An 8,243-nucleotide genomic window follows, 5' to 3' on the forward strand; every position below is an offset into this window, starting at 1 on the left:
TCCCATATGGTCCCCTGAGCCCACCAGGAACAGGAGTAACTCTTTTTTTTTTTTTTTTTTTTTGCTTTTTGGATCACACCCAGCGATGCTCAGGGCTTAGTCCTGGTTCTGCACTCAGGAATTACTCCTGGCAGTGCTCGGGGGACCATATGGGAGGCTGGGAATTGAACCCGGGTTGGTTGCATGAAAGGCAAATGCCCTACTCACTGTGCTATCCCTCCAGCCTGCCAGGAGTAACTCTTGAGCATCAATCACCAGGTGTCACTGTCACTGTCATCCCGTTGTTCATCGATTTGCTTAAGCGGGCACCAGTAACGTCTCCATTGTGAGACTGTTTTTGGCATATTGAATATGCCACAGGTAGCTTGCCAGGCCCTGCCGTGCGGGCGGGATACTCTCAGTAGCTTGCTGGGCTCTCCGAGAGAGGTGAAGGAATCAAACCCGGGTCAGTCACGTGCAAGGCAAACGCCCTGCCGCTGTGCCATCGCTCCAGCCCATCACCAGGTGCAGCTCCCCCAAATCAAACAAACAAAAAAACTTTAAAATTGGAGGAAAACTATAGCAGACATTTGTATAATTTTATAAGTTTTTACTTATTTTGGGGCCACATGTAGCAGTGCTCAGGGCTTTCTGCACTCGGGGAACACTCCTGGCAGGGCTCACGGGAGCGGATGGGGTCCCAGAGGTCAAACCTGGGTTGGATGCATGTAAGGGAAGAGCTCTACCTGCTGTATAGGGACTCAATAAAAAATAAATTAAAAATTGGGACTGGAGCAATAGTACAGTGGTAGGGCATTTGCCGTGCAAGTGGCCGACCTGGGTTTTATCCCCGGCATCCCATACGGTCCCCCAGCACCACTAGGAGTAATTCCTGAGTGCAGAGCCAGGAGTAACCCCTGAACATTGCCAGGTATGACCCAAGAAGCCAAACAAATGTAATTAATTAAAAATAAATAAATAAAAATTTAAAAGGTCACATAAATACAAACATCATTACAGGAACATATTTGTTATAGCATTTTAGTTTAAAGAATTTTTTAGCTACTACTGTTTTCAAAATTGAAAATAATTCCCCATTGTGATATAATACAAAAAAAAGTATATTAGGGGTTGGGAAGTTTGCTCAAAGAGCTGGAGTGCAAGCCTGGCACTTGATCAATCATCCATATCAATTGACCAGTTGATCAACCAATCAATCAATCAATCATCCACATCAATCTGGCTGCCCCAGATTCTATTCCTGGCACCTCATGTTCCCCAGAATAAATACCACTGGGGTGGCCCTGCTGATCCCCACACTCTTTGGCTGTCCCCTTCATAATTATGTATATACATTCGGTCTTTGCCCCGCATGACCCTAAAGCCCTTAGAATTCCCTGAGTTCTCTGTGATATTTTCTTCATAACATTCTGCCACCGTAAGCTTGTGTCATTGAGGTGGGGCCCCGAAGGGGCCTCAAGATGCAACTGGTGGGGCTGGAGTGATAGCACAGCGGGTAGAGCGTTTGCCTTGCACGCGGCCGACATGGGTTTGATTCCCAGCATCCCATATGGCCCCCTGAGCACCACCAGAGGTGATTCCTGAGTGCAGAGCCAGGAGTAACCCCTGTGCATCGCCGGGTGTGACCCAAAAAGAAAAAAAAAGATGCAACTGGTTACTAGTACTAGCAAACTGAGAAGAGGGTGATTCGAACCCAGCACCACATATGGTCCCCTGAGTACAGAGCCAGGAGGAAGCCCTAAACACTGCCAGGTTTGCCCTGCCAAAAAAAAAAAAAAAAAAAAGCAAAAACAGACTGATAAGAGGCTTGGAACTTTGGGGACTGGTGTAGGGTGTTTGCTGTGTATCAACTGATCCGGGTTTGATCCCTGTCATCCCATTGGCCCAGATCTGTCTCCCCACAAACACACACACACACACACACACACACACACACACACACACACACACACACACACCCCTCAGGGGCCAAATAAATAGTACAGGTGGTAAGGGGGTAAGGCACTAGCCTTGCATGCAGCTAACCCCCATTCGAATCCCAGTATCACATATGGTCTTCCTGAGCACTGCCAGTAACGATGATTCCTGAGTGAGAGTCAGGTATAGGCTGTGAACACCACCAGGAACGCCCAAACCCTCCCTTCAAAAACAAATACACACAAAAGGGCTGGAGAGATGGCTACAGGCACTAAGACACTTGCCTTACATGTAGCTGACCAGTTCCAACCAGCACCACATATGGTCTCCCAGTAACCTGCAGAGTAAACCCTAAGTGTGGGCAGGGTGCTTGCCTCGAATGCCTTCCATCACTGGTCGTCTGAATGCCCTCGAAGTCGTAATTTCTGAGACTAGAGCCAGAGTAAGCATTGTGCACAGCTGAGTGTGACCCCCCCAACACGCACGCGCGCACACACACACACACACACACACACACACACACACACACACACCTTGAGCACACTAGATGACTTCAAAACTGAAAAGAAAGAAGAGGCTAGAGAGCAAGTACAGCAGGTATTATAACTCTTTTTATCTCATTTGCCTTGCACGCTGCTTATCCAGATTCAATCTCTGGCATCACATTCAACCCTGAGCCACACCAAGAGTGATTCCTAAGCACCGCTGGGTGAAGCCCCAAAACTAATAAACAAAATTTAGTTTTGTTGTTCAATGTTCAGAATTTATTCCTGGCTCTGCTCTTAGGAATCACTCCTGGTGGTCCTTGGAGAACCATATGGGATGCCGAGGTTCAAACCCGGGTCAGCCTTGTGCAAGGCAAACACCTTCCCCACTGTACTATCGTTCTGGTCCCATCTGTTCTTGAATTTTTTTTTTTCTTTTTGGGTAACACCCGGCCATGCTCAGGGGTTACTCCTGGCTCTGCACTCAGGAATTACCCCTGGCGGTGCTCAGGGGACCATATGGGATGCTGGGAATCAAACCCAGGTCGGCCGCGTGCAAGGCAAACACCCTACCCGCTGTGCTATCGCTCCAGCTCATGTTCTTGAATTTTATTTTAATCTTTTCTCTTTAATTTCCTTCCTTCCTTCCTTCCTTCCTTCCTTCCTTCCTTCCTTCCTTCCTTCCTTCCTTCCTTCCTTCCTTCCTTCTCTCTCTCTCTCTCTCTCTCTCTCTCTCTCTCTTCTCTCTCTCTCTCTCTCTCTCTCTCTCTCTCTCTCTCTCTCTCTCTCTCTCTCTCTCTCTCTCTCTCTCTCTTCTTTTGGTGCGTTAAGGGCTACTGTTGGCTCAGTGCTCAGACCAGGGCCTGAGCTGAGTTTCCCGCATGCAGAGTATCTCCCTGATTAGATGCAGGTGCATTTTGTGACTGAGCCATGTGTGAGTCCCTATAACACATTTTTGGGGTGGGGGTTCGGGCCACAACCAACAGTGCTCAGGGTTTACTCCTGGGTCTGTGCACAAGGGTTTCTCCTGGAGCTGCTTGGGGGACCATATGGAGTGTCAGGAACCAAACCAGGGTTGGCTGTTTGCAAGAGACACCTTACACCTTACCCCTGTACCATCTCTTTGGCTCTTTATAACAATCTTGTGTTTTTTTTCCCCCTTTTTGGGCCACACCACCTGCGTTTAGGCTTACTCCTGGTTCAGTGCTCTGGGATCACTCCTGGCAGACTATGTGGGGTGCCAGGGATAGAATCTGGGTCAGCTATGTGCAAGCAAGCGCCCTACCTGCTGTGCTATCACTCAGTTCTCCTTATTTTAACATATCTTAACAAACTTTCTAGCCTGGGAGAGTGCTTCTGCCAGATCAGCACTTTCCTAAAGATAATAATAATTTACCTATCTGTAAAATTACCTCTCAATGCAGATTGATCAATCCAGAGTTTATGTTCCCAACCATCTGCTTATTTAACTCAAACGCCACCTTTTAAATTTAATTTTAGGGGCTGGAGTGATAGTACAGCGGGTAGGGCGTTTGCCTTGCACGCCGCCGACCCGGGTTCGAATTCCAGCATCCCATATGATCCCATGAGCACCACCAGGAGTAATTCCTGAGTGCAGAGCCAGGAGTAACCCCTGAGCATTGCCAGGTGTGATCCAAAAAGCAAAAAAAAAAAAAAAACCCAAATAAACAAATAAATTTAATTTTATTTGAGCCAGAGTGATAGCACAGTGGATAAGGTGCTTGCTTTACAGACAACTGACCCGGGTTTGATCCAGAGCACCCTACATGGTCTCCTAAGCACCGCCAGGTTTAAGACCTGAGCACAGAGCCAGGAGTAATCCCTGAGGACTGCTGTGTGAGGCCAAAAATTTTATTTATTATTATTATTATTTTACTTTTTGGGTCATACCCAGCGATGCACAGGGGTTACTCCTGGCTCTGCACTCAGGAATTACCCCTGGTAGTGCTCAGGGGACCATATGGGATGCTGGGATTTGAACCCGGGTCGGCTGCGTGCAAGGCAAACACCCTACCCACTGGGCTATCGCTCCAGCCCAAAAAAAAAATTTTTTTTTTAATTTAGTTTTTTTATTTTGTTTTGTGGCTGCACCTGGTGGTGTTGAGAGGGCTAACTCCGGGCTCTGTGCTCAGGTGTCACTCCCGCTGCCCAGGGATTGAACATAGTTGCTTACATAAAAGGCAAGAACCTTACTCGCTTTATTATCTTTCCTGTTCTAAATGGTGGCTTTTATATACAGATCTGCAGGAGATTTAAGGCATGAACTATATGAGTGCCTGAGGCAATAATGTAGTAAGATCATACCATTTCCTTGCTTAAGACTCCATTGGTTTCTTTCTCTGTCTCTGCCTCTCTGACTATCTCTCTGCCTCTGTCTCTGTCCCTCTCTGTTTTTGATTTTTTTTTTTTTTGCTTTTTGGGTCACACCCGGCGATGCATAGGGGTTACTCCTGGCTCATGCACTCAGGAATTACTCCTGGCGGTGCTCAGGGGACCATATGGGATGCTGGGAATCAAACCCGGGTCGGCCGCGTGCAAGGCAAACGCCCTACCCACTGTGCTATTGCTCCAGCCCCTGTTTTTGATGTTTTTTTTTAACTTTTTGGGTCACACCCGGCGATGCACAGGGGTTACTCCTGGCTCTGCACTCAGGAATTACTCCTGGCAGTGCTCAGGAGACCATATGGGATGCTGGAAATTGAACATAAGTCGGCCGCGTGCAAGGCAAACGCCCTACCCGCTGTGCTATCACTCCAGCCCGTCTGGTTTTGTTTTTGGTCCACACCCATTCAGAAATTACCTGAATGATTCTCAGGGGACCATATGGAATGATGGGTATTGAATCCAGGGCTGCTTCTTTCTTCTTTCTCTCCTCCTTTTCCTCCTTCCCCTCTGCCCCCTCCTTTTCTGGATTTACTCCTGCCTTGGTGCTCAGAGATCACACCAGGTAGTGCTCAGGGATCAAACCCAGGCTGGCCAGGGGCAAGGTGCGTTGAGGGCTACTGTTGGCTCAGTGCACAACCTGCAGCCCATCAAACTAATTCCTCTTAAACTGTTCCTCCTCCCCACCTTGCCTTTCCTGTGGGAGCCCCTGTAAGAGCTACCTGGCCTCCGCCTGCCTCTCCCTCTCCCTCCTTTCTTCAAGGCCCTGCCAGGCATGCGCTCACCTCTCTGCCCCTGTGAAAACACTACATTGCATTCTGTCAAAACAACTCAATTAAAAAATGGACAAAATGGGGCTGGAGCGATGGCACAGTGGGTAGGGCATTTGCCTTGCACGCGGCCGACCCGGGTTCGATTCCCAGCATCCCATATGGTCCCCTGAGCACCGCCAGGAGTAATTCCTGAGTGAAGAGTCAGGAGTATCCCCTGTCATTGCCGGGTGTGACCCCCAAACCAAAACAAATAAAAAAATTAAAAATGAACAAAAAGGGGGTCGCAGAGATAGGACAGTGGGTAGAGCATTTGCCTTACATTAGTTTGAACCCTGGCACCCCACATGGTCTGCTGCGCACCACCAGGACGTGATACCTGAGTGCAGGGCCAGGAGTAAACCCTGATCACTGCCAGGTATGACCCCAAAACAAAAACTGAAAAATAAATATGGGGAAAAAGAAGAGTCCGAAGTGATAATACAGTGAGTGGGGCATCTGCTTTGCATGCAGCTTACCCAGTTTTGATCTCCAGCACGACAAATGGTCTCCTAAGACCCACTAGTAGTGATCCCTGAGTGCAGAGCAAGGGGTAAGCCCTGAGCACCACCAGGTGTGGGCCCCCTCCTTGGAAAAAAAGGGCAAAAGACTTCACTACTAATTTGTTTTGTTTTTGTTTGGTATTTGGATCAACATTACTAGTTGCCTGCTCAAGCAAATCGATGAACAACGGTTCGACAGTGCTACAGTGCAGTGCTACAGTTTGGATCATACCAGAAAATGCACAGGGGTTAATCCTGGCTCTGCACTCAGGAATTACTTCTGGTGGGCTTGAGGGACTGTATGGGATGCAAGGGATCCATTTCAGATCAACCGTGTACAAGGCAAAAGTCCTACTCTGTACTGTACCTCCAATTCCCAAGACTTCACGACTAATTCCATGCAAGAAGATAGAAATTTTAGGCATTGTACATGTGAAATACTGTAGTTATCTTCTGACGAAGGGACCCTGGGAACAAGAAGAGTCGGTTGGATAGTGCAGCAGATGCTCAGAGACATGCACACACAGCCAAGACACCGCCAGTCACATGGGCCGTAGACTCATAGTCGTATGGCAAAATTTATTAGGAAAAGGAATGGTTTAGTAGAAACTGAGGGAACGTGCCTACTGCACTAGCGAGCAGGTGGCGGAGGGAGGCAGGGTATTGTCCTGACTAGGAGGAAGCTGCTGGAGCACTGTCCTGGCTGCTCCCAGGCAGAGGCAAGGGTGAAGCACTGCTGATGCCCAGAGACGTCTGTTTCCCACGGACGGGGCTGGAGCGATAGCACAGCGGGGAGGGCATTTGCCTTGCATGCGCCGACCTGGATTCGAATTCCGGCATCCCATATGGTCCCCTGAACACCGCCAGGAGTAATTCCTGAGTGCAGAGCCAGGAGTAACCCCGGTGCATTGCCGGGTGTGACCCAAAAAGCAAAAATAAATAAATAAATAAAAAATAAGAAAAGATCTTCAAGCCCCGGGCCGCCAGAAAGTCAAGGCCCATTAATCTGTATTATTCATAGAAATGTCAGGTTCCAGGGCCGGAGCGATAGCACAGCGGGTAGGGCGTTTGCCTTGCACGCGGCCGACCTGGGTTCGATCCCCGGCATCCCATATGGTCCCCCAAGCACCGCCAGGAGTAATTCCTGAGTGCAAAGCCAGGAGTAACCCCTGAGCATTGCTGGGTGTGACCCAAAAAGCAAAAAAAAAAAAAGAAAGAAATGTCAGGTTCCCCTGGCAACAGCCCAGTTCTCAGAGAAGCTGGAACTCCAGGGAACTCTCTACAGGTCTAGCGACCTCTAGTGGTCGAGAGGTCATGCCAGGGAGAACTCCGCGAAAACAGTACATCCACGGAGGAAAACATCTTATTTTCTGTTTTGTCTTGGGCCACATCTCTTGGTTTTAGGGGGCTACTCCCTGCTCAGTGTGGGGGGGTCACTTCCTGGGATACTCAGGAGAGCACATAAGGCCTAGGTTTGAACCTGGGGTTTGCTCCTGGGTCACACTGGTCAATGCACAGGGTCACTCCCAGAGATATTCAGGGGACCAAGAGGTGCCAGGGACCAAATCAGGGTCAACTGCATGCAAGGCAAGGCAAAAAAAAGTACCTGTTCTGGGACTGGAGCGATAGCACAGCGGGTAGGGTGTTTGCCTTGCACGCGGCCGACCTGGGTTCGATTCCCAGCAACCCATATGGTGCCCCGAGCACCGCCAGAAGTAATTCCTCGGTGAAGAGCCAGGAGTAACCCCTGTGCATCCCTGAGTGTGACCCAAAAAGCAAAAAAAAAAAAGAAAAGTACATGTTCCACAGCACTGCTGGGTGGCCAAGAGATCCCCAGCACGGTAGGGATGTCCTTGGGCCCTTGCACAGAATCAAAGACCCAGTTGGCCAGTGGGGCCCCTGAACCTTTTGAGCACCTCTTGAAACTCTCACACCCAGATTACATGATCACCTCAACAGACAAAGAAACACTGAGCAGGGTATGTCGTTCAGCATTAGAGCAGTTGTCTCGTATACATGAAGCCCTGGGTTTGATCGCCAGCACTACTTGTATCACTTGTCATCCCGTTGTTCATAGATTTGCTCGAGTGGGTGCCAGTATTGTCTCCATTCGTCCCTGTAGCATG

This window comes from Sorex araneus, chromosome 4 (assembly GCF_027595985.1).
Source record: "Sorex araneus isolate mSorAra2 chromosome 4, mSorAra2.pri, whole genome shotgun sequence".
NCBI lineage: Eukaryota > Metazoa > Chordata > Mammalia > Eulipotyphla > Soricidae > Sorex > Sorex araneus.